General features: G+C 48.9%; 1 pseudogene; it reads right to left on the bottom strand.

Moving 5' to 3' along the window:
* Window positions 1–1,078: 1,078 nt before the first annotated feature.
* LOC136662912 (5S ribosomal RNA) lies at window positions 1,079–1,198 on the bottom strand (annotated as a pseudogene).
* Between the last annotated feature and the right edge of the window lie 1,726 nt (window positions 1,199–2,924).

Here is a 2,924-nt window from a genome sequence, read left to right as displayed (position 1 = left end):
GACAGGTCTTCTTCGCGTGTTACTCCCACCACTCTGCTCCTGTCACATTGGCTCATCTCTCCAGGGGGTTAAGTCAAGTTCAAAGAAGCAATTTTCTCTCTGTTTAGTGTAATGGTGTTTTTGCCGAGAGGGTCGTCTTGCCCCCCTTTGCAGAGGCGGATGAGCTACCTGCCTTTCCACCTGCCTTGGAGCCACCCCCCCCCAAAAAGCAAAAAACCATTCCCAGCAAGTCAGCTGATGGAGAGTCAATCAATGATTGAGGCATGGCAGGAAACATTATCAATCGGCTCACCTTCATTTTCCCTGGAAGATGGTGATTTCAAACCAGCTGTGCTTAAAGGAGCTGGAAGTTCCAAGTGCAAATGGCCACCACCTGACCACCCTTGCAGCTCCACTGACATACATCAGCTTTAACCATCCGTGCCAGAATCCTTGAGAATGAGAGAAACTTTGAGGCTGTCTCCTCCATGGTGCTCCAGGAAACCAGAGACATCTTCACTCTCCATTCCTCAGAGAAATCAACTTCATGGGCCTGCACCCCAGGCCTTTCAACCATCCACAGAAAAAGTCTTCTGCCAGCTCCCCACCAAAACACCTGCCCTCCTTAGTCTCCCCAACTGTTGGAGTGCCACTGAGTAACAGCAAGAAATGGTGTAAAGCAGTGACTGTCAACTGGGAGGTTCAGCATTCAGATCTCACTGGAGCCGCAGGGTGACCTATGGCAAACTACTACTGCCCAGACAGCTCTCTGTAAAACGGGAATAATAATGTTGGTCTACCTTGTTGAGTTGTTGTAAGGACAACTGAGGGTTCAATCCTATCCAATTTTCCAGTGCTGATGCAGCTGCAGTGCAACCCCGAGCAAACAGAACAAATGTCCCCTTACCTTGAGGAGGCCTTGATGACTGCCCCCTCACCACAGGATGCAACACACATCGTGTTGGCATGGCTGCACCAGCGCTGGAAAGTTGGATAGGATTGGACCTTGAGACAGTATAGTTGGAACATTTGAGAATGGGGCTGTAGCCTCATGTACACCTTTGGTTGGCAACCTTCGGTCTCGAAAGACTATGGTATAAGCCTACAGCACCCGGTATTCCCAGACGATCTCCCATCCAAGTACTAACCAGGCCTGACCCTGCTTAGCTTCCGAGATCAGACGAGATCAGGCATGTGCAGGGTCACAGTTGCTGCCTCCCAACAAAAAATGAGCTTTCAAGTTTCTGGTCCTCATGGCTGCAGAGGTATGACTGAAATGTATGGATATTAACCAGGGACAGTCCACACGCTGGTTAAGATTTAGAACGGCTGGGGTAGGACTTCCTGTCCTGCACAGCTCCCTAGATTTGCCCGTGACCAACAGAAGCAGAATACCAGATGCAAAGTACACTCCTGTATGTAATAACTGCTACTGCCAGAATCTGGTTTGCCCTGCTGCAGAATTTAGATTAACTCAGCACCGATTTGGATTTCTTTCTTTAAAAAGCCAGTTATGCCGCTTTGGCCGTAGGCGGAAAGTGATATTAATTGCCTTAACGCCTGCTTGAGATAAGGCCAAGTGCATTTCTGGGCTGTGCTTGTTGCTAGGCAACCTGGAGGGCTGTGTCTCGGATTGGAGGGCCGCGGGGCCTGCACGCCGTGGCGGCTGCGCCCAGGGAGGCTCAGCGCACATCTGGCCCATTAATTATTTAAGGCCTAATATAAAAATAAGGCCACCTTTTCTCTTCTTTTCTCCCAGCTCTCCTCTCCACCTGCTTTGCGACTCAGGTTCATTAATCCCCAGGGCCTTTCTCCCCGGTCACGGTTGATGCAGCCCCCTCAATCGGAGCAGATACCAAAGCAGCTTGTTTAACGGAGCCCTGCCAGCTGAGTACAGTATTTAAATTTAATTGTCCGTGAACTTCGAGCATAATATCCAATCATTTCACCTCTTTTTCAGTGTAAACAAGCTGGCGTGTCCTCTCCGACCAACTGAGAATGGAAGATTCACTGGCCGAGACCCCGAGGAATCTGCTTCCTCAGCCTGAGGTCTGCATTGTGTGTCCCCCTGCCCAGCTCTCTCCCTGCATGTGTTCCTTGCAATGCAATTGTTGATTCCAGTTGTGTATATTGCTATGAAAACTATTACAGGAGTTGCATTCAAAGACACCCTTCGACATGCAGAAGGAGATGGAGGGTTCGATCCTATCCAGCTTTCCAGTGCTGATGCATCCATGCCAATAGGGCATGCATCCTGCAAAAGGGGGGGGGCAGTGACAGAGACCTCCTCAAGGTAATGGAATGTTTTTGCCTTACCTTGGGGCTGTGTAGTGACTGCATCGACACTGGAAAGTTGGATAGGATTGGGCCCACAGATAGCTTTCTTTCTTTCTGGCACTCAAGAAGGGTTACACAAGGATAAAGAAAAATCTGAAGATGTTCTTTCATTGTCAGGAGAATTTGCAAACTCTTGCACATGCAGAATTGTGAAGACCCCTAGAGAATACGTATACCTACAATTAGCTCTGTATGTGGTCTTTCACACATGTTTGAGGAACAGCAGTAATTAGTGATTTTCCTCCTGCATGTGGTTCTTCACTCCAAAGTACAGTAAATAATGGCTTTCAGTTCCTGCTATCTCTTCTCCTCTGAGCCACTGTCATTGATCCCCCCCTTTCCTGTGCTCACTCTCTTCAAGCTGCCACTATTTAGTCCAAGTTTCCTGCTTCTTACACAATAGCTGAGGTGTGTCCAGTAGCGAGTTGCCTACCAATCACTACAAAAAGCAAATTAAGGTTGATACAGTCCTAGTGGTGTAGCTAAAGGGGTCAGGGGGGTACATTGGGGACACGTGGGTACATTGCCCCAGGTACCACACCTTTAGGGGGTGCCAACCCAAACCCCTGATGGCAGATCCCAAGACAGAGCCATAGCCTCAGAAAGAA

This window comes from Tiliqua scincoides, chromosome 11 (genome assembly GCF_035046505.1).
Source record: "Tiliqua scincoides isolate rTilSci1 chromosome 11, rTilSci1.hap2, whole genome shotgun sequence".
In the NCBI taxonomy this organism is placed as follows: Eukaryota; Metazoa; Chordata; class Lepidosauria; order Squamata; family Scincidae; genus Tiliqua; species Tiliqua scincoides.
This window is presented reverse-complemented; position numbering and strand designations above follow the sequence as displayed.